A 24,342-nucleotide genomic window follows, 5' to 3' on the forward strand; every position below is an offset into this window, starting at 1 on the left:
AATCAGTGATGAGATATCTATATTCTACTTATTACCATCTTCCTTACTGGGCAAATACTATTTTTGTTGTATTTGATTTTTTTAGTCGTTGTTGTTTGTATATTTAGTAATCACTGAATGGCACCAGATTGACAGGTTGGAAAGGTGAGAACTATGGAGACAGCGTAGAGAAGTCAGGCACAGCTCTTCCAGCCACAGAAGGCAAAGCGGACCTCTTGTGCCCTTAGCTGAGCTCTGCAAAAGGTGGCTGGTACCTGCTCCAGAATCTCTCTGCAAGGTCTTGGCTAAATACAATGGCCTTATTTCTAGTTCATTCAGTTCAATCATTTTCCCAGGAACTGAGCTGGCTACAAATGCTTCTGGAGTCTTTAAAACTGTCCAAAGCGTTTGGGAAAAATGGGAAGGAGAAATTCAAATGGCTGAGTTGAAGCATACTGTTATGTTTCAAACATGCGGAGAGTTAGTGTAAAAGATTTTCCAACAATATTTCTGTGACCCAGGAGAATAAAAAATGAGCATTTCAGAAAAGAAAATCACCAATGGATAGAAAAAGATGATTGCAAACAAATGAACAAACAGCCTTCATTCCTTCAAATTACCCCAAGACCTCTTTAGCAGAGTTTTGGGAATGATACCAGTTTTCCTCTCATTTGGAGGTCAAATCTGACAATTGCAACCATTGGGATGGAACTTTTAAGCAGCAAAGGAAGAAATCATAGCAAGGGTGTCCTGAAGCTTCCACATTTTAAATCTGGAGGAGTTTTTGAGTCCATGTTTTGTTTCCTGTTTAATCTTATAATCTTAACATATAGAATGATTCTATTTACAGACCATGTAGGGGCTTTGACTTCACAAAGATGCATCAAGTGAAAATCTCTTAACAAACACAAGGAAAGAGAAGTTTTAAACAGCAGAAAAAGGAAAAGATGAAAAACTTTTGGGGCCTTTCAGTCTACACACAGAAACCTGTGGTCTGACAGTGAGCTTCCATATGGGAAAATATACAAATGAAGTGAATTTTGTCAACTACAGAAAACCTGCTCCTCTCCCCATAGTCTCATCTCAGTTAACAGCATCATAGCCTACCAAAGCTTGAACCATCATCATACCTTCCTTAGTCCTAACCTTCTCTTCCTCACCCATTCTGCGTCCAAGTCCTACTGATTCCTCCTCTTAGGTATCTCTTAATTTTATGTCTCAGTTCTCACTGCCACTGCTTTGTTTTGGGGGTGACCGTACATTTGAAACCTTATTCTTCCTTCTTCATGCTCCCCATCCAGTCTCATAAGTTATAGAACATGCATGTATATGCTCTTAGTGATTGATGGCAGGGGGCTTCTGCTTCATGATTTTTTTCTGGGAGGAACTACCTATTAGTTGATCTCCTCAGTGCTAGTTCATACTGTCAGCTGTCCTCTCTCAAATCACAAGGCTGGTGCTAAAGTGTACCATGCTACTATTGTATCATCTCTAATGGCTTCTGGGAGAGCAACATTCATCATGATCAACGCTTCCCCAGTCTTCCCTCTACAAACCTTGCCACCTTCATCTCTTCTCATCTCCCACATGCCCCCTACGCTTCAGTGACGAGGAGCTTCTCACTATTCTCTGAATATGCCACTCTTTCAAACTGTTTTCCCAGATGCTGTTACTTTTCCTGGAGTGCCCGTCCCTCCTTTCTCTACACAGTAAACTCCCACTTATGCTGTAAGACCCAGCTCAAATGCCATCTTTTCTCTGAAAACTCTCCCATTCCTGTGAAGAAAAGCTATACTCTCCTATTCAGAGATCCACTGGCCTTTTGTGGACACCCATATTTGATAGCTGTAGTTAGTGCCACCCCCAGACCTGGATGAGAAGGGCCCTGATTTAAAGGTCTCTGGCCCTCCTCTAGCTGGAGAGACGATCTTGGGGTCCAAGGGGTGTGCTACCCAAAGTCCTAGCCTCTCTCTTTTTAAATCATGCTCTGAATACCTGGGATTATAAAACTCTCTACCCAAACAGTAACAATCCCCTTGGAGAAACTGCCTGGAATCCTTTTCCTGGGTCTTTGCATCTGAGAGTTGTCCATGTAGTTGGTGCAAGCACCACTAGGTCTGAAGGATGAAGAGAATGTGTATTGTGGATGGAAATTAAACTTGTTGCCTAGGGTGTCCACACGCATGTGTCCAAGGGCTTTCATGGTAAAAGGCAGAATTGGGAATGGGGTAGTGTAAGAATTAAGGAGCAATACAGGCCTGGGCCTGGAGGACAGTTTTTCTGATGGTATTATTTTCCAGCCTTGATCTCAAAGAATCCAGGAATTCTAAACTTGAACCTGATAGGTCATATTGTTAAGAAGGTATATTTGTCAAGGCATCAAAATAAAATATATTTTACTCAACTGTTTGTTAGCTTAATTCATAACTTTTAAATATTTAGGCATCTGGTATGTGGGCCTCTATTCATATTCATTCTCAGGTCTAGCAAATGTTAGGAATGGGCCTGCTTGTAGCATAATTATTTCCTCACATCCTTATCTCTCTGACTGGCCTGTGAATTCTGAGAGGGCTGGGACTGCTTTTTTGTCTTTGTTAATCTTTTTATCCAATAGTTAACCATCTTGCTTGGCAAAGACTAATCTTTTAAAATATATTTGTTGATACAAAGATTATATTCATAATATTTAGTTTATAAAAGCAAGAATGTGTATGACACACTTCAAAGAACAATGTTGAGACTGGTTAAAGGGAAAAAACTCTGTGATAACTTCATAAAATGATGAGGAGTACAGTTGTTTTTAGACAATAAAAGAGTGATACGTGACTTTAGAAGTTAGAGTATAAAACATGCAGTTAATTAGCTCTAAAACTGATCCTATGTCCTCAAATTCTCTAATGACTAACCCTACAATAGCATATTGTAAATAAAAGCCATGCATATTCAGCCACCTCTGTGGAAGGAAAAAAAGGGAAAAGAGTTTAAAAACAGTTAAACATCTACTCCAAGATGGACACTCTTTCAGCTGTTCTATACACACTGTCTTACTTAATCCTCAGAACAACACACTGAAGCATGTACTATTACCCCTATTTTATGGATGAGAGAATTAAAATTCAGTAAATTTCAATAACTTGCCCAAGGCCACAAAATGTGTAATTAACAGAGCCAAAATTTGAACCCCGGTGTAAAGCCTATGCTCTTTTGATCAGAGCTGCAGTAACAAAGATTATTAGCATGAATTTGCCTTGGAAATTGTCAACCATCAAGACTTGAGACTTTTGGTACCATTGAGACAAATATTGAGCCCACATTGATGAAGCATTATTCTTTCAGAAAACAACAATTTGCGTGTGTTCTATATACAGAACACCAGGTAAGGCACTATGAAGAACTATAAAAGAAATATATACATACATACATAGATGTACACATATGCATATATATGTGTGTGTGTGTGTTCATTTCTCCATTGTTTGACTATTAATTGGAACCTTTAATTAAGAGTTCTATTTTTATAAGAAGAAGGAAAATAATGATAAAACCAAATTGTAACAGCACATAGTTTTTAAGAGTATATTCTGGTGTTGAAAATCAGTCAACTCAACCTCTTATCCCTACTACAAATATAGTTTCACTACTGAATGAGAATAATTTCATATATGCTATGGTAATCTTGAGTACCATGATATTCTTAATCATTAAAATCTGATTCATGTTTACTAAAACTTATAGGGGTAGGAAAACATATTCATAAATGTATTTGAGGAAAAGTGTTATAAGAAAATGAAAAGTTTTATTTATCTTTCAATCTTACCCTTACTGGGGTCTTTATTTCTTTTCTAGCTTTAAAATATCTAGTCAAAGTAAAGCATTTCTCTCAAATCTATTGACAAAATTTCTTAAAAGTCATTATTACAATTCTCATTGCACAGAGCTGCACACACATCATGAGATGAAGGTATAAGAACACATTTTTCAATAGCTTTGATCCCTATGTGTGGCTACTGACATTTATAATAATTTACTATTAATATATCTTTTCTCAAAAATATATTTTGCAATTTTATACTTCTAAGACTGATTATTCATGTATGAACCTATAACTTGGGGGATGACAGGAGCAAGTTTTCAGTGTTCATGGCACATCTTCTCCTTGGGCAGAATAGTAAGCTATTTATATCTTGGGATATCCAATATCACAATTAGATTCACTCACTCTTTGAACTTGTCTCCTTGTTTACCCTCACCATTTCAACTCCTGCACTCCACGCTGAATGTTATCTGAAATCCCACTTCTGGAATGTAATTTATCTAGCTTGGATCCTATTAAAATGGAAATATAACCAAGAATGAAAAGAATGAGTGAATAAGAAAATGAATGAAAAGATAAAATTGCTATTGAGTCAGATTTTTTTCCTGACAATTGTCCTTTATAGTGAGGACAAAGGCCTAGGTTCAATATGATTGAAGAGATTAAGAAGGAGAAAATTCTAGGAAACATAGATCCACAGAAAGAGTAGTTTAAGAATTATTTAAGAAACACCTGGCCAATTATTCACTTTTGCAAAAACCTTGATGTGAGTGACCATTTCTATTTCATCTATGGTTATAGATTGAACATTACTTCTGCCAAACACAAGCCATTTGTTATTGGAGGGAATAGTGGTCTCTGGACAAAGAAACTTTCAAGTGTCAACCCCTTGGTTTAGAATAGTTACCCTGCTCTGCCAAACCAAGTGTCTCCATGTCTAATTGTTATCCTTCATTCACTGGAGAATACAAAGTCCTTTGATGTTTCTTGGGTCCAGGAGAGAAAATGTTGAAAGGAAAAAGTACAAAATTGAGAAGCCCTTGTAGCACCACCTTCTTGAATTTTCTTCTCAACTTCCTCTTGCTCCTTTTTCCCCATATTTCTTTTCTTTTCTTTTCTTTTTTATTTTACTTTAAGTTCTGGGATACATGTGCACGTTTCTTTTAATATGGGTTTCTAAGGGAGTTTTTCTCTCTCTGAAGGACTGCAAATAAAAATACACAGCATTTGGGTCCTAAATTCATTTAATAGATAAAACTTTCTCATTCAATGGCTCATTGAACAATGTGACAATGAATATGTTGTAGCTCGGGCCACTATGACAAAATATTATAGACAGAGTGGCTTAAACAACAGACATTTATTTCTCATAGTTCTGGAGGCTGGAAAGTCCAAGATGGAGGTGTTGGCAGATTTGGTTCTGGGTGAGGGCTCTCTTTTGGCTTGCATATAGATGCCTTCTCTCTGTATCCTCACATGCCAAAAAGAGTAATCTCTGATGTCTCTTCCTTTTCTTATAAGGGCATTAATACCATCATGGGGGTCCACACTCATGACCTCACCTAAACCTAATTACCTTCAAAAAGGCCCATTTCCTGATACCGCTTTTGCTATTATTAATAGGACTTCTTTCTCAAGTGTTGAACCACATAGACTTCTGCTTTTCTTGTTCTACTCTCATAATTCAGTGGGTACTGCGCTACAGATTTTGTTTTCAGTTCACCTTCCAAGCTCTCTTTATCTCTTCTTTGCAAAATCTCTCCCCATTTTTCTCTTACTTTCCTACTTACTCTTACATTAAATCTGTTTTCTGTAAGGAGCAATTACCAGTCTTAACCAGCATTCTGTTTAATACAGTGTCACAAAGGAAAAATAAATTATTGATATAGATTTATTATCTAAGAATTTATTTTCATCTTTTTTGAATCCCGTTAAAGTTCAATGATAGCATTTTAAAACTTAACTAGGTCTTAAAAATCATCAATCAATTAAGCATATGCTCATTATACAGATATACAGATAAGGACACTGAGATATACAGAAGTGAAATAACTTTCCAATGGTCATGTACCAGAGCTAGAACACAGTTCTCCACAGCAGTATTCTTTGTCTAGCCATTATTGCAGTGTTTTGTTTCTCCAAATTTTTTTCTCTCTTTCCAAATTTGGCTGTTACTTCCATTGGGAAGCATTGAATTAAGTCTGAAGTTTAGGTGCAATTATGCCTGGGTAGATCAGGTTGGACTACACTAGTGATGAAAATTAGCACTTGTGTGTGTGTTGGGCTTAAAATAAGTGAAGACTAATGGAAATCATCCAGTGCACCTAAAAGCAATTTAACATTCCCTTCCCTTTGCTTTGGTTTGAAAGTAATCTATGTATGTGGGGAGTTCTGAGTGAATCTTAAAAAGGCAGGTGCTTACATTCTCTGAAGCTACAATTAAAAACAATCTTGTTTCTCATGGGCTTGGGGTATAAGATACACATACCATACACATACATTTCTATTTGAGTATAAAAATTGTAAGTGTGTGTGTGTCTGCATATGTGGGTATTTAAGGTGTTATGGACTATGTTTGAATCAACTTGACTCCAACCATATGGGATTTAGTAGAAATAAAAGGTGGAAGAAATATGTAGTTCATGCAAATTCACTTAAAAATTAAATTTGGATGGGTCAATTATCTGTAAATAAGAATCAACTACATTGTTCAGGTATACATTTCAGTCTCATCTTCCTTCTTACCCTGAAACCAAAATTAGCACCTCATTTTTGAATTAAGACTCTGAAACGATTAGCTTTCTGTAATGATTGGGGTAGAGACTTTGAAGCGGAGATCTAAAAGGCATGTGTTTCAGAATTAAATGCTCAGGAAATTTCCATATAGCAATTATTCTGAGCCTTATAGATTAGGTGGCTATTGCAGAATACTTAAGCATACAGATAACTCTCTAATGGTAAAAGATGAATGTAAAAGCTATTCAATTTTTAAATATTTTTCTTTCATTTATCTTTGAGCTCTTTCTCTCCCATCTCCGTCTTGCTCATTGCACTCCAGATAAATTGACCCTTTTACTGCAGCATGTGCTGTTCCCTTGCCTAGAATGCTGTTCCTCCAGAAGGTCACATGGCTTATAGTCTCACATTAAGCACCTGCTCAAGAATCACACACTCAGAAAAACCTTTGTTGACCATAGTCTCAAAAGTAGCATCCCAACACTCTTAATTCCTTCTCCCTGCTTTATGTATTTTCATAGTATTTATCACTAACCATTTTTAATATGTTGGTTTGGTCATTTGTTTTTGTCTGTTGTTCCAGTAGAGCGTAAGTTTAATGAGAATGGGGACTTTGTTTTGTTCCCTTCTTATCTCTGGGGCCCAGAAAAGTGGTTGTTCTAAGAGCTAAAAAAGAAAACCCATTTTTAAATACGGGAATATTTCCTGAATGAATATTATCTGTTTCACCTTCATAGGGCACCTGCCACATGTGGGGGACATGTGCCTCGGAAGGAGTTCTGGTTAGAAGCTGCGATATCTATTCTTTTTCTAAAACTTCTTTTTCTTTCAAAGAAGTTGAATCTGAAGAATTTTGTAACTTTGGATTCAGTTTTTTACTATCAAATTAAAGCTAAAAATGCTGCCAGGAAGGAGGGAAAGCCAGATTGGAGGGGGAGGAGGCGAGAGGTAGAAGAAGGGGAAGCAGAGAGTTGGGGGAGGAGATGGCTGAAAGATCCAGGAAACCTGAGGAGAGGCAACAAAAACCAATTAAAGTTAATGAACTACAGCTAAGCTTTTTATTTTAGTTTTTTCCCCCTCACAGTATACCAGCCTTAACTTGGAATTATTTTTCTTGGAGAGACACTTTCAAAAAAGTAGACTATTTCCTCCCTACCCCCATGCTCAGAAAAATAATATAACACTTTAATCAACAAAAGCATGAGGGTATGTTTTGTGCAGCTATCTAGTGGATTTGTCACTTGGCCTTCAGCCTTAGTTCTACCACCTACTAAATTCTGGCAAAATCCCAGAATGTCACAAATCCTGTTCTCCTCTATCTTCACATAAGCTGAAAGTCGGCCCTACTGAGTAGTTATCTGGAGGCAGGAGGCGGAGGTCCAATTGTAGTATCTAATATTAGAAATAGAGACGCCTCCAATGGTTTTTGGCAGACTGAGCCTACAAAGAGTGGCTCTGGCTTTCCTACTCAAACGTCTTAAATAGTTTATATATCTGTTTGATTAATTTGGCTGGAAACATGATTGCAGTTAATGTATTAGGTATAAAAGTTTAGAGGAAGAGTCTTATGTCAATGATACCCCCATTTTCTAGAACAACTTATTCTATCAAGCCAGCTATGTTTTAATGATGAATCCTACTGATAATAAGAACCTATCTTATATTTATTATTTTTTATTATCCACAGAACCCCCCCTCCCAAATTTGAATATGAATGAAATGTACTTCACTAACATTTTCTATTCATTCAACATTTTGGCAAAGTATCACATTCAAATTTATGATTCCATTCTATAATGCAAAAGTGGTATACACTGATCTAAATTATTTCAAGATATTTTAAAATCTGAGCCTTTGACACTCAGGTTTCCCACTTGAAATAGAGTTTCAAATGCTCTGCTTTCAAATAATCTCTTCTTCAACCTCTTGCCTTCACCTCAGGCTTGAAATCATAGAATTTTTTTCTATGTTATTTCTCAGCTTCCCATTTAATTCTATTCATTTCTTTTTTGACTTTTAAATGATATATAATAGTTGTCTTTTCTCAAAGAGTTTAAAAGTTATGAAGGTAAGCGTGGCCTTACTAAATATTTGGCTGAATGCTGGCTTCTCTCTCCATCTACCCAATCTCTTCTCTATGTTTGACAGTTGCATCAGAATCTCACGGTGCTCACTATTGCTTAAGGAAGCACATCCTTTGTTGGGAAAATCTAATGCTTAGAAAGTTGGTGAAAAACGCATATACCATAACTTCTACTCATTGATCTTGGCTCACTTGTTGATTCATTAATTCATTCATTTATACATGCACTCAATAATCATCTTAAAATTCTACCACATATAGAGGCTGTCACAGCTCAAGGCCCTAGAGGGTCACAAAATTATACTATTCTGGTACACACTACCTTCCTTTTCTGAGTGGGAAAGAGAAAAAAAACTACATTTGTAAATTTAAGTATTCCCACTTCTACTTATCCTGACACAATATAATTTTAAATTGTATTCTGTTTCTGGTCACTCTCCTCCAGAAAAGCCTTTGTATGTCAATGTCCCACTTAAAATGTGCATCCAAATATGAGTGGGCTTTTTTCACATTTAAAGAAGAGTAAAACTGTTACCTCCCACATTTGAACACATGCTTTTTCTTAATATAAAAAATATAAAAGGGCTTTTTTCTTTCATGTATTTCAGTGTTGGTCATCATTTACTTTTATATGATCTGAAAACTTTAGATTTGGAAATCAAAATAAAGTACAATTAGGTCAGAAATTCTCCATGTTGCTTTTGTATAGTGTGTGTGTGTGTGTGTGTGTGTGTGCTTTTGTGTGTTTGTGTGTGTGTGTGTGTGAGAGATTAACGCAACCCTCAATTTTGTTTTTAAAATTTTTCCATATTAAAGTTCATCTTGTCAAATGATTATTCTTCCTACCTATATAGAGTGTGCTTATAACTAATGTAAATAAGATGAGCATTCCACTTACTAACAGTAAAAAATAAACAGATAATTTACAAAATAGTGAAGACTAATGTCCAATACACATATACAAATTTAGTCCTCAATTACAATAAAAATGTAAAGTGAAAGCTTAATAAAATATAATTTTTTACTCACCAAATTGCCAAAGGTTGATTACTTTGTTTTCAAATGTTGATTCAATACTCAAGGTAAGGAAGCCAAATGCATTTATTTATTACTTGTTTAGGTATAAGTATAGTCATTACAATCTTTTCAGAAGCCATGGAAAATAAAGAGGAAGAGGTGATCATTAATAACATTCCTTGGGTCATATTCTAATAATATAAATGAGAAATATAATTAATAATTTATGCACAAAACAGCTTAGCATTGTTTATGACAATAAAATTTCAAAGTAGTTAGACATCCAACAATAAGAAAATGAATAAATGAGTCATACATACCACCAATGAAACATTGCAGTTATTTACTGCCATTTAAAAATATTTAATAACATGAAAGACCCTTTCATTATAATCTTGAGAAGACAATAAGATATTAAATTATATTTAAACTGTAACTTTCATGAATTCAAGGGTATTTGTCTGTTTTATTTATAGCTGACTGTCCCCAGTACCTAGAATATTGCCAGGCGCTAGCAGGCATGCCGTGCATATATGCATATAAGAAGTAATGAATGGATATGCAGAATGTTTTCATTTAAAAATACATACACACATACACACACAACATAAGAAGAAATATCATGAAAATATCAGCAAAGTCCATCTCAGCGTTGGCCATTATAACACATTTTACTTTTTATATCTTCAGCAGTTTCCAAATTTTTTATATTTTATAACTGGAGAATATTTACTGAACCAATAGCCTCGTTCGCTTCAACCAATAATTCCAGCTTGTGGAAATATTTTTTATTTTTGTGCTTCTGTAGTTAAATTCTGAAGCCATCCCTGATAAATTTGGCATATTTGCCTTTCAATTATCTACTTTCTGAATAGGATAGAATCCTTTACAGTACTAGATCATTCCCTACAGTTTGAACAAGCTTTAGAACGATGATCTAAATGATTTTAAACCTACCTTCTGCCAAATGTGTTAGAATGTGGGGATCAGCCCATACCCTTCTACCTTGTTCATGATGATTTGTAAAACGTTGTTAACAACTTTTTGGTGGCAAAATACATGTGTATAGATTTCATCCTGACTTGTATGTCTAGCTAGGAAGCTTCTCAGAAAAAAAATAAGAAGAAGGTTAGTTTGGCTGAGTTTGATCTTTGTGATCCTTGCAGCAATTGTCTCTCTCTTTTTTAATTTTTATGTGCCAAATATTTGAAGATTGTAATCAGTTTCAGAATTTTGTTTGTATAATGTCAAGCAACTTTCTCTTCTTTACATTATCTACATTTTTGAAGATGAGTAAAACATCTGCTTGTCTCCTGAGTAGCACCTAGATACTTCTCCTTGATGCTGTAGTCTAAGAGAATTCACCAAGGATCGGCTTACTTTCACATTTGCATTGTTGAGTAAATTGCTTTTCACAAATAACCTTAGAGATGCCTTTCAGTTTGCCTGGATGTTGTTCACTAGGTTTAAATACTTAAATACATTTTAAATGGTAAAATGTTTTCTTACTATACTTTCGCATTTTTAATTTTCTAATTCAATGCTTATTTTGCATTTACCTGTAGGAGCTCATTCTAAGGATAATGGAGATAAACCACGGAAAGGGGTAAGACTCCTTTGTTGTTTCCTATGAAAACTGACAATAACACCATTACCTCTTGAGATTATTCTTTAACCCGTCTGCAGCTAAATTTTCTGTGCCATCTTTTACATTTCCGCCATATTGGAGGGATATGTTTTCTCTTAACTTTCTATTTTGAAATAATTTCAGAATGACAGAAAAAAACAGCACAAGTAATTAAACTTCATCTAGACTCCCTAAATGGTAATCTCATCCTATCCCCTTTTGTTAAACTGTTAGAGAGTAAGTATTGCCTCTTTACATCTAAATGTTTCTGTGTGTATTTTCCTAAAAAATTAAGAATGTTCTTTTACACAGCCAGAGTATAATTACACAAATCAGGAAATTGGCTTTTATACAAAACTATACTCAATTATAATTGTGTGTGTGTGTGTGTGTGTGTATATATATATATATATATAGTAAATGATAGTACAAAAAACTTACATGTTGCCAGTTATTCTAATAATGTTTTTTATAGAAAAATAGATATTCGTTCTGGTCCAGGATCACGTGTTGTATTTAGTTGTCATACATTTTGAGTCTTTTTTATTCTGAAGTAATTCTTCAGTATTTCTTTGTTTTTCATGACCTTGACATTTTTCAAGAGTATAGACCAGTTATTTTGTAATATGTCCCTCAATCTTTTTGTTTGTCTGGTATTACTTCATGATTAGATTCAGATTGGGCATTTTCAGCAGGAATACCGTGAAGTGATGTTATGTCATTCTCAGGAGGCACTTGATGTCCATTTGTCCCACTAATGGTGAATTAACTTTGATCATTTGGTTAAGGTGGTATCTGCCAGTTTTCTCCCATAGTTACTATCTCCTCCTCCATAATTAATAAGTGTCTTGTGGGGAGATACTTTCAGACTTTGTAAATATCTTTTCTCATCAAATATTCACCCTCTTGTTTTAGTATCTATTGATCATTTGTGCTTGAGTCAAATGTTACAATAATTATTTCCACATGGTGAATTTCTAATTTCAAATTTTAAAAAAATTCATTACTTGGCATTTTTTTCTATAGAGATGAGCTTTTCAATTCCCCTTTTAAACTATCTATTTACTTCTTTATATTAGAATGGACTTGTGGATTCTTATATTCATTAAATTAAGTTAAATTATTACTATTGTATTATTATTTATCACGATGCACAATTTGTCCCAGATTTGGCCAATGGGAGCTCCATTCAAAAGTATTTTTTGTGTATCTTAACATGTCCTCATTTTGTGGGGGAAGGGGATAAAGGGAGTGATTTCTTTCTTTCTGGACTTAAAGATGTTCCAAGCACATCTTGTATTTTCCCAGACCCAACCTTGGCATAAGCCAATTTTCCAAGAAGTCCTGTTTTCTTCTAGTATAAAATAATGTTTAGAAACCAAAGTAAGAATGGTAGGTGTGGTTATTGTTACTGAAGTACCATTGTTTCTAGGCTGTTTCGGACACATACGCGCACCTGTACACACACACACACACACACACACACACACACACACACACACACACACACACACTGCTGTATCTATTTCATTAACTATCTACTTATCTGTCCATCCTCCCATGAGTTCATATGGATACCTTCAGTCAGAGTTCCAGTCTTCCTTCTTTCCATAATTGTAATTCTCTTCTTTGACAGTGACAAATATGCCTGGCTGTCTCTATTTTGATATGTCAGAGATGGCCTGCTTTTCTACTTAGAAACCCTTGACAAAGGTTTGAAGTTACAAATTAAATTATTGAGGATAGGGTAAGACAAAGAGGTAGCAATATATTGGAGACAATTATGGAGAATACTGAGTTTCCTGCACATTTTCCCATCTACTTTCAATCTATTGCCCTCTCCCTTCCTTTACCACTGGGATTTTTAAGCTTCTACATAGTTGGATTATTTTAAAGATTATCTTCAGACAGTGGTCTTCCTTTTCCCACTGAGAGTCTCTGTCTATTGAATAGCTGGCGTGAGTCTTTGACTGCATTCTGTATGTGGTAAGGTCAGCAGCCATGCACCAAGGGGTGGACCAGTGGGAGCAGTCCAGCCCAGTCACAGGCTATCCAGGGATCTATGTCTGTAAAGAATTTTAAAACAATAATAAAACCAAATAAAATCACTCTGATTTATGTTATAACCATGCCTCAGCAATATTCAACCTTTTAGTGATAAAATACTCTTTCATGATGGGGTAGGATTCTTCTATCTTGTCCCACTGGTACACCCTTTGAGGTCAGTCAAAATGATTCCACTGACATTACATGAAAATACAGCTAGACTGTGCCATTGTCACTATGTTCTTCTATGTGCTTCCAAAATAATGTTTTGTATTTATTTAAACTTCCTAATGGAGAATTATTTTATAGTTATCATCTCTTGCTATCAGGTTTAAGGCACTGAATACATTGCTAAAATTATTGATGTCCAAAGGTGAATGATGAACACACCTTTTAAAAGAAAAATACGTTCTCATTGTGCATTTGGATGTACATCCTTGAACCCTGGTTGGAGAAGAGATGATTTATGGAACACATGTTTAATGTCTAAAAGTAGTTTGTTCAATTGTGAATGATCACTTCAAAAGAGTTTCTTTATAACTGGTAAAGTATTTGTTTTTAAGCTTACCATCAAAATGAGGGATAATATACAAAAAACAATTCTCATGGACCTTTCTAATTCTCAAGGATCCGGTCTCAGATACTAATTTGAGAGATTCCAGGACAGATTTTTAAATTGTTCTCCTGTGTCATTCAAAGAAACATCTCACATATATTTTTTTTCCAGAAATGCATTTGCATCTGAGAACATCTGCAACAGTTGGAAAAAAAACATGCTTAAAAAAATTCGCTTTAATCTTTCTATAGATATCAGATATTCTCACAGATTCTGTGATGTGTGATATATTAGCTTTACTGAAGAAATACCATTCATCCCCATGTCTTGAGTAGCGTCCATGTGAACTGAAAATGTATCAACTTTGTTAATATCCTTAAATTCTTCTTTCAAAATTAGGAAGAGGATCTAGAGTGAGATTGGGTCATGATAGAAACCATTTTATAGATCAAGTGACTGTGATCACTACAATTTTGGAAGAGATATACTTAAGTAATATAAGAAGCAGGTCCAAGTTATGTATTCCCTAACACCTTATAAAAAGACTATGCGAACAATATCTAGAATTATCTAACAGGTAGGAGATAAAAAGTTCCAGATAGAAGAGTAATTACTTCCTATACTGTCCATTGGAGAAGTAATATTTAAAATTAATTGACTACATTACCACAAATTTAAGTTTTTCTTTATGCTTTTATGAAAATAGAATTGGCTGAGGCCATGTGGGGCCCTTAATTGCTTTTTGCATAGGAGGAAAAATGAATGATTGTTCTATTTATTGGTAGAAACTTATTAACTCTGAAATTTCTAGTTTTAGATTTTATTTAATTTGATTTTGATCTATCACTGTTTAGAGGTGGAGCTTAAACTGAATATCTATTTAAAATGGAGGTGTGCAATCTGAATTCCTTGTAAATTTTTTAGCATATTTAAATTATACTTAATTCAAAATGTTTAAAGAATTGACAACATTGTTTGGATGCCAATGGGTGTCCTTCAACAAATTCACATTAAAACAAAACTGCATTTTATTAAAAATATTAAGTACTTTGGAACCTCTACTAATTCTGATCAACTCTTCCTTAATTTAGTCACAGCATAGCTGTTTTACTGCCTGAAGATCAGATTCCAATCTAATTCCCTCATCAACTAGCTTTGTGAGGTTAAGAATTTAGTTAATCTCTCTCAAACTCAACTTAATCATATAAGATAAAAATACTAGTTCCTCCTCAGTCTGTCTTACAGTATTATGGAAAGATCAAATGGGACTAATGCATTTGAAAGTGTTTTGTAATTTACAAAACACTATATAAATTTAAGTATTATTTTTATTTGTGATATACAAAATATTTTAGGAACCTATCTATATTTGAATTAAGTACATCCTAAAAATGATTACTTCAAACAATCTTTTTCAATCTTGAATGTGCATAAACCCACCAGGAGGTCTTGTTAAAACAGAGAGTGGTGGTTCTATTTTGATCTGGAGTGGGGCCTGAGAATTTGTCTTTCCAACAGGTTTCCAGGAGATGCTGCAATTGCTGGTCCAGGAAACATGCTTTAAGAACTGCTGACCTAGGATGTGGGGGTGCATTTTCCCATAAGTAACAAATACCTAGCAAACAATACCACTGAAAATATTGAAAATACACTACATTTACCTCGTTAAGTTCTTTCATTATGCTTTTCTCAAGTTTTATCTCCATTTCCAGTAAAATAATAGCCCCATTGAATCAGACTGAAAGTATTAATATTTTAGTTAATCTTCAGCGTATTTTGTGCTGTAGCTTCCTAGCTCTGATCATGAGATCATTTTCAGTTGAGTGGAGTCCCTGACTGAGAGTATTTGTCCCAATACTTACTGCTATTTGAACATGGTGAGTCTGTAGATAGTACTTTAATTCCTTTGTGTGTCTTTTTTTAATTAAAAAGGAAAATCATAAATACCCAGACTTTTTCAAAAATTCAAATATTCTCCAAAAGAGGTGATTTAAACCAGAAGAAAGGACAATGGCAGACCTCTGTTACTTAGTTTCCCATCCATGTATGAGGAGCACATATGTTGTGAATTAAGTTATTTTCAGAATATTTCACTTTTTCACACTTCAGGGAGGCCATATATATTTTAATAAATCTCCAGACAAACTATGGTAATTCTCTCTGAAGATGAACTTACCACAGTAATAGAAATTATAAATAAAAATTTTTTTGATGATGAAAGAAAATGATATATACCTGAGACTACACCAGGTGGAATAGGAACACCTAGAAGGGATCTATTTAGACTGTGTAAGGTTCATTGACCTTAAAATTAAATTAATACTGTGTATTTTTCATAAAATGACCCTGCATGTACTGAGAACAAAATAACTTGGATAGTAACTCTTGTTTAAGTTTTCTATTTAAAACCCAGATTCTAAGATCAAGGCTTTAGGGAAGTTGGCTGAATTAGATGATTTCTTTTTTCCTTTTTATATGTATTGTTTTACCAGGGACAGATTCTTTCTTAAATTAGACTAGTTCTTTTCATACAGTGTCTTCAGGAAGTAGAGTTGGACCAAATGGTAAGAAATACCATCCAGAGAGTTTATACATGTTGAAATGCATGGCTAAAAGAAAAATATATTTTGGCTATTTTTATGATTCTGTAGGAAAACATACCTTCCGGTTCTCTACCCTTAGCATGAATCATCAAAGGGAGCTGAAACAGGTAATGGTCTAAAATTGTATAAATATTCACAGTGTTATGTGATTGGCTCTTAAAGAAGGTTATGCCAAGGTTGTCTCACTCTTCTAGAGCACATGGCCACTCCACAGACATTATGTAAAACACCTGGAACGTAAAAAGCACATTTTAAAAACAAAGATTGAATGAATCTTAAGTGCATCTGATTTCATTTCAGGAATTATATTTCCTAGATAAGATGCCTAGGTTATTGTAATTTGGCCTGTACAGAAACCCAGCTTTATTTTTAAGAAATCTCAGACTTCAAAGATTCATCTGCTAATTCATCTTTGATAAGTTGTTTTTGAGAATTCTGGTAGTTCATCTTTGGTAAGTAATTTTTGAAATGATATCAATGAAGTATTATAACTATCCTACTTTAATCTAGATAAGAAGTCACCACACAAACAATACATTATGATTTTAATTGCAAGATAATAAAATTTATCATTCAAATAAGATCCAGCACAAACATATAATGTATGACATAGATACCTCGTTATTACAGATGGAAACTAATACTATCCCTAGATTTCTCCTACTGATAAAAATACCCCTTATTCCAGGGCCCTCAATTTATGAAAGTCTGCAGTTGAGTGCCAAGAAATATGTTGAAACCCAGGAGAATAAGCCATATTTAGAATGCCAAACAGAAGTACACAAAAGGTGCAAATCAAAGAGTCCCTGCAGAGTTACAGAGGAGGAGAATCTGGCCTGTGGCTCAGGTTAGGAAGCAAAAAAATGAAACAGAAAAACAAATATCATCTGCTGTGTGATAATGAATAAAGAAGTTATGCAATGGAAGTAGAAAATTGTCTTTATTATTTTAACGTAGACATTGGTTCCAAGATGTCCAATCTGGTTTTGAATATTTTTCAAAATATGACTTGTGACTCCATGTTAACATGTGGCAGGATCTAACAGACATCATCAGTCTTTCCTGGTGGATTCTAGTTTGAATGGAAAATTCTGATGCCAAATTGAGTTTGTTTTGTATCACTTAATTTCTTCACATGGTTTTTGTAGAACATTTCTAGTATCTCTGTGTATTAACCTGGTGCTTAAATATCATTTTTCCCCTACAAAGAGATGGCTCCTTTCTATATGTGTGATTAGATATTATATCTTATATCATTTGAAATCTCACAGTTTGAGCATATGTCTGCTATTCCTCTTCTTGGAGTCTCTTTCTTTTCCAAGTAATTTCTTTTTTAGTTTGGATTACATGTACTATTGCCTAGTTGACAAACCGAATGACTCAGAAAGACATCTTTCTTGATTACTACATAACGATGGATAAAGATAAATGATTCACACATTTGTGTTCTGCAATTGATGATAAATGTCAAAGACACATTTTTTTTTTTGCTTGCCTCTCCCTGCAATAATAATGATGGCCATCAACTTTTTCAGTATTAACTTTCAAGGCAGTATCTTTGGGGAATCACAGTTACCGGTTATTGAAGGACTAGAAGGACTGTTCACTAAGGCATAACTATATTGGTTTAGGGCCTTAAGTTCAATGACTTGATTGGTAAAATTTTGGTTTAACTTCTTCATGGTTATGTACATTTATAATTTAGTAGATGCTTGGGAAAAAATAAAGAAAATTCAAAAATCAGTATTTAATGACACCCACTGTCAGTAGCCTCAAATTTTGCCACTTGGACCATTAATATTCTAAACATCTATTACATCAAATGTAAATGGGCTTCATTATGTCTATTCTGAACTGACTCTGTAATTTCCATTTCTGTCTGTTTTTCTGTCTGTACTAAATTGGGTTGATATATGCACCTCTGTTCTCACTCACATTTAAATTAAATTCCCTCATTGCAGAATTTAAAATTAGGCCTGTCCTGTTTTTGATTTTAAATGTCAGGTTCTTGGGAAGACACTAGCCTAATGGGCCTGTTGATAATCACTCAATCAATCAATACAAGTTTCCCTTTGTTTTTATTGTGTCAGTTTAATACAGACTATTAGACTTCTCTCCTTCTTTGAACTTCTGCAGTCCTTCCAGGGTATTCAGTATTGATCTGTGCTTTGTTCACCTTCTTCTTGTGACATTTGAGAGGGACCAGAAAGTCACAATTAGATTGTAATCCCTCAACTGTGGTAAGAATGGATTAGGTGTTAGCCAATTACTGCTCTTCTAACATTAATTCTCAGAGGGTGGGGCTCCTCTTGTGAAGTTTTCTCAGATCCTGCCAATCATTGTCAGGAGCTTTTAAATAGAAACACTTTTCAACACTTCAGAAGCTCCTGAAAAAGACTTGTACATTTTTCTTTTGTTGTCTCTTTAGCTTTCTCACTGCTAATGACTACTGCCAAGATGTATAAATGGAATGGTTTAGCTAAGAAAGGAATCTATCAGAGATTTGAAAAGTCTCCTGCTCTACTACAATTTTTCTCTCATTTTGTGATTGAGTTGGGACAGGAAGTACAAGATAGGGAAACAGAGGATTTCTTTATGCTAATATATTTGAACCACCAGAGAGCAGTTGATTCCCTAGGACAAGTTTCCGGCCTGTCTCACTGCTTGAGATCCAAAAACTTAAACTCTTTGGGAAAGATTTACACCTGCTGAGATTGAATATGGATGTCTGGAGTTCTTGAGAACAAATCTTATCTGGCTTCCATACTTTAGGGAAATAAAAAGCAAAGCGATATTTATATTTTTCAATTTGCAAAGAACTAAGGTTATCATATTAATAATCATGAAGGGAAGAGTAATAAATTAGTACCAGTTTGGAGGGATTTTCCTGGTTGAGTGCTGAAAATCCCATGTCCTGGAAACCTCCTCAGTCTAGAGCAAACCAGAACAGTTGGTCACCCAAGAAAGGGATATGAGAATGCTGGAGCCACTTTCCATTTTCTTTATTTCATTTGGCTTCTCTTGAATTAAATGTTTGGATTTGTGCATTCAGCATCTTATTATTGTATGTTTATAAGTACATACATGTATTTCATATTTCCCTTTTATTAAATTGATTTTTATAAGGATGTGGTAGACATATTACGGAAGAGGAGAAGAGGTATTGAATATTTAAAACTGTGGACTCCAACAACCACTTTCATGGAGAAAATGAAGCAGTTCACGTTTATAGGAGATTTTTGGAATGTAGGTCAAGGTGTATTTAAACAAAGAGTCACTGATATTTCCACACTCATGTTTAGACACATATTTATTTTCTTAAAATTAATGTTCTATAATCTGACCTGATATTGCGCAAAGGGAGGTGTTAATTTGTCTTGAGAAATCCATCGAGTGAAGGATCTACCTTGAGATTTGATTTTGTATCTCTATCAACACAGATGATATGTGACTATGTTTACAAAAGTTGGCGTATATGCAGAAACCAAGATGGGAATTTGAGTCTATTTGAAATTTTCTTAGATCAATTTAATAAAATATGCATGAAGATATATTTTCTTGGAGCTCCTGATTGGGCTGGTCTGAGTTGATGCAGTGTGCTGTTATAATGGCAGAGGAACTGAGCAATGAATAGTGGGGACGTATGGGAGCGCTGATATTCAAGGGCCCAAATAGCCAGGACTCAGAAGCAAAACTTGCTTAAGATTGTGTCTTATGTGATGCTGTCAGCATAAGAATAGTAAGGATGGTTGGCTTTCAAATTCACAGTGTTCCTAAAAGGAGGAGAATTTTCAAATACCTATGGTAGAGGTCGAGAAGAGAAAAATGGAGAGAGTTGAAGCAAAAAGATCCTTTAGTAAAGTAATCCCTCTCCCTTATGCAAGGTTTCACTTTCATGGTTTTAGTACCCGTAGTCAACCGTGGTCAGCTGTGGTCTGAAAATAGATGAGTACGCTAAGATATTTTGAGAGAAAGACCACATTCACAAAACTTTCATTACAGTATACAGTTATAATTGTTTTATTTATTATTATTCTTTATTGTTAATCTTTAATGTGCCTAATTTATAAGTTAAACTTCATCATAGGTATGTATGTAGGGGAAAAATCAGTATATATAGGGTTTGGTACTATGTGCTGGTTGGGGAGATGAAGTTCTTCCTTTGCTGCAGAAAATATGACAGCATGGTCGGATATGGGAGATGCTTGTGGTTTGAAAATCCTATGTAAATAACTGAATGATCTTTCCAGCTGCTAATGAATATAGTATCAAGAGGCAACATTTTTGCTATATCCCTTTTCTGAGAGGAGAACAAGTGTGGTGGTCTATTGAAATCTTTCTTACACGGTCATTTTTTTCAAGTCTTTGCAACATACACTCTAATAATTTCTATATGAAACCTTAAATTCATCCTTACCAGTAGACAGCTCTGTTTGTAGTTAATCCCTATAGCAGTGGCATATTTCCTGGCTCCATCAGTGGTTGTGATGACTTAGAACTCTTGGTTAGAGAACTGTATCAGAAAGAATAGACTAGTCCATACTGCAGTGGCTTAAAACAGCAAAGCCTGGTTAAGGGCAGCAGGGATTTTTTTCTAAGCAGTGACTCTGAGATCATGATTCACTCTATTTTTTTGCCTCCACCATCTCATGCATAGGTTCCAAGGGGGTCATGAAAGAGAAAAAGAGAATTTTAGAGGAATCACTGTACTCTAAACTGCCTCAACCTGGAAATGATTTATGTCATTTTTTCTTATAGCTGTTAGAGGCCAGGACTCATCACGTAGTTCTAACCTAACTGTAAAGAAGGCTGGGAAATGTAGAAGATCATGCAGATATTTGACAATTAAATGTTTCTGCCATAGTCCAACCTCCCAGTCACAAAATATTCGCTTGTTTCCTTATCCTTCTCAGAGAACAAACTCAACCCCTCCAAAGAAAGATAACCTAAAATTTATTCAGTCACTGAGTCCAACTTAAAGTCCAGGAACTCTGGACTCATGAGAGCCTCTGAATTAGGTCCAACTATGTCTTCATTTTTTCCAGCATCCTATGAACTTGAAAGACAAATTGTATCTGCCCTCCACCCTAAACACAACAATGGAATACTCTAATTAGGAAAAGGAAAGAATTGGAAACAGTCCATAGTCCTTGGTTCATAGCACATCTGAAATCCCATTGCATAGATAAGGTGATGGCCCCCTATCTTGAGGGAGTGAGAGGGTGGGCAGGGAATGGGTGGGAATTTCCTTAATTAGGTAATGATTCTGCTCTATTTCTCTGTGCATTGTTCTCAGTAGTCCCATGCGGAGTGAATGTCTAGGAATTTGCCCTTTTTAACTATAGCACCTTCGTTTTCAGCTCACTTCCTGCTCTTGAAAGGCTGGGGGCCAAAGAGTTGTTTTAAGTCTTGAGCAGACAGATGATTTTTCAACCAGTCATGTGGTTTCTTTGGCAATGCATTTGACATACAAACTTAATAAGTTTCAAATCTATATGCTTCCAGTAAGTTTCATATTCCAGAAGCCCACCCCAGATTCCTTTTTAGACATTGTCCTTTAATTTGCCAAATGTCTTTGCTCTTAATACCTTCTTCTCTCTCAATTTTATGGTGGCTATCTTAAGGCTATTAGGCTTGAATTAAAAGATCATATCCTTAATTTGATCTTTGCAATGAATCACTTTATTAATTCAGAATGTTTGCCATATCATAAATTAAAGAATTGATGTGTGTCTTAATATAGATTTTGGAAGAGACAATGAGGCTAGTGAGAGAAAAGTTGAAATCATCTACATCCCTAGTTCTCAATGCCCTGCAGGGGAGATTTTCAATGTCTGGATACAATTTTTATTTTCAAAAATGGGGTGGAGTGGGGGATGGGTGGTGCTAGTGCTACTGGCATTTAGTGTACGAACGCCAGGGATATTGATAAACATTCTACAATGAACAGGGCAGCCCCACACAGCAAAGAATCATCTGGCTGTTCCAGATAACACACACAGACTTCTTCAAGAACCACTTAAGCTCTAATACGCCAGCATTTTCCAACAATATTAAGAAAGGTTGACAGTGCTTTTCACCTTTTTCAGATTTCATTGTAATACCCACGATTGAGATGGTTGGAGATAAAGCCATTATCCAGTGATAGTTCATCATGTTGAAGGAATCCTGCTGTATTTATTTTATATATTTTGATATGGATATGTGATATGCACCTTTAATACAATTCTAGTCTATAACAGCTACCTAACAATATTTCAGAATGAGCTTTTTCTAGTATTCTGTGCCATTAAAGAGTGGCCCCTTTGTACATTAATGAAAGCTTGTCCTTTAGAATGAATAGGAAGTCTAAGAATTTGGCTAAATACCATCTTTCTGGAAGAGGAAAAATTAATGGCAAAATATTAGAAATATAATTGATCAAATGCAATACTCATTGTAGTCAAGAGTAAGTAATGCAAAAATCTGTAATTCTCATGAAAAACAATATTAAAATTGTGTTCCCGGGAAGTTAGTAACATTTTGACATTTTTTCTCTATTCTTTAAATGGTTCAGAGCAACTATTATTAATTAGCATTTTCTTTAAGAAAAACTAATATCGTTGTGGAGGATTAACTTCACTTTGGAGTGTACTACTCCCTTAAAAGGACCATTAAAAGGCTATAAAATTAATTGTTTTCTACTAATAAGTTATTATTTAGAATCACTTAGTTTCATCTACCAGAAAAAAATGCTTTTTGAGTTAGAGGTTTTATATTATCTCAGTCTTCTCATACATGATCAATACTTACTCCATTTTTGTTATTATATCTGTTTCCTTCTGGTTCTCATCTTAGCTCAAAAGAAAAAGGATGATTGAACAAAATACCTTTTGAGTAGTCTCTCTGCTCCTCAAAGCACATGTCTTCGTAATTATCTCAAATTTGCATATTTATTGTTAAATAAATATAAGGGGAATTTATTGCAGTATGCTGCATTCTTTGCACTCTCTGTGTCTTGTTTCCATCTTGCCTGTTTTGATCGTTTTAGATTAGAGGCACATGAATTATCATTTATTTTAAGTGCTATATTATAGTCATTTTTGCAGAGAAAGAAAGCAGTCAAAAAACAGATAAATTGTCCAACTTCTTATAAATGAGAATGTCACAAATAAAATGCCAGTTTGTTCACCTTGTCCTTTGCCCTAACGTCAAGCCATTCTCTTCGATGCCTTTTTTGTAATTATGAGTAATAGCCCAAATATTTTACAGCAGAGAGATGAGTCACAAAGCAGAAGAACTATAAATACTTTTGTTCTCGAGAAACAATGAAACTGTATATTCTTTCACATTCACCCACCACATATGTGTTTTATTTAAGGTTAAGCTTTTTTAAAAACAACTTTCTCCTGCTTTAAGAGTTCCAATCTCCAGTACAAGTTTTGTTTTCCAGTAAACTGTTTCATTTTATTTGATGCTTCATAAATGTATCTAAATCTAGCTCATCATGCACTGCTAGCTACACCTAATCATACACACATGTCTGAATTACTCCACTCCTATTTAAAGAAAAAGAACAAAAAGTAAGAATGGCAGATGTGTTCATAATTAATATCCTACTGGGTTAATCAGTAGATCCTCAGGAATGCTATGAGGGTTTTGATGTATTCAGAAAATCACTGCCTTTATCTATAGACCTCTTTAAAGACAAACATACAACAGTTAGTTTTTAGAAGATGTGATCCTTGCAAATAAGATAGTAAATAATATTGTCACAGACTTGCCTCTTTGAATAACCTAATTCCATGCTTGATTTTATATGTTTAAGTGAGGAATTTATGGTTCATATTTACAGCCAGTGATATGTGCAAGGATTGCTGTTTACTAACATCACACTCAAAA

General features: G+C 34.8%; 1 long non-coding RNA gene across 1 annotated transcript in view; it reads right to left on the reverse strand.

Moving 5' to 3' along the window:
• The window catches only part of LOC134730425 (uncharacterized), a 72,120-nt gene that overhangs the window by 19,411 nt on the left and 28,367 nt on the right, over positions 1–24,342 (reverse strand). Inside the window, exons 3-4 of the long non-coding RNA XR_010112185.1 lie at positions 9,642–9,754; positions 4,701–4,997 (exon numbers count right to left, since the gene is read on the reverse strand). This is a non-coding gene — a long non-coding RNA (uncharacterized LOC134730425). The remainder of the gene's footprint in view (positions 1–4,700; positions 4,998–9,641; positions 9,755–24,342) is intronic.

The sequence above is a fragment of the Pan paniscus genome, chromosome 4 (genome assembly GCF_029289425.2).
Source record: "Pan paniscus chromosome 4, NHGRI_mPanPan1-v2.0_pri, whole genome shotgun sequence".
NCBI classification, from domain to species: domain Eukaryota; kingdom Metazoa; phylum Chordata; class Mammalia; order Primates; family Hominidae; genus Pan; species Pan paniscus.